The following is a 616-nucleotide window of genomic DNA, read 5'->3' on the forward strand; positions in this document are numbered from 1 at the left end:
TGATTGTTTGACGCGCTACTTGGAACGCCCCGATTTTTTTTCGAAAATACCACATAGATCATTGTAAAGTGCACTTTTCAACAAACAATTTGAAAAAAAATTCGAGTCTCTACGGTTTTTTTTGACCGAGTAATGCCATTTTGAAGTTATTCGGGCATTTATAACGAATACTGCCAGCATTAGCATTACCCGATACGTACCGCGAGGAGGTTGCTGGTCGAACTTTACGCATCATTTTGGCCCTTTTATTATGCAGAGTGAATACTAATAAAAAAATACAGAAAAGCACAGGATATTTTATCTTCTTACTAAAAATGTCTCGGCTTACTGAAATTCAATCTGCTCAAATTATGGCCCTGCTAGAGGCGGGATTGAGTCAGAGCGCCGTAACAATAAGAATGGGTATTAATCGCTCGACGGTATCGCGTGTTTTTAGTCGGTACCAAGAAACAGATTCTTATCGTCGGAGGCCTGGTCAAGGTCGACCTAGGGTAGCTACGAATCGGGAGAATCGCAACATTGTCAATGAACAATGTTGCGCTTAGATGGTTTTAAAATCATCTAGATGGAGATGAGATGGAAATCCGTAAATCCATCTTAGATGAGATGAAGATGG

The sequence above is a fragment of the Trachymyrmex cornetzi genome, unplaced genomic scaffold (genome assembly GCF_001594075.2).
Source record: "Trachymyrmex cornetzi isolate Tcor2-1 unplaced genomic scaffold, Tcor1.1 scaffold1869, whole genome shotgun sequence".
NCBI lineage: Eukaryota > Metazoa > Arthropoda > Insecta > Hymenoptera > Formicidae > Trachymyrmex > Trachymyrmex cornetzi.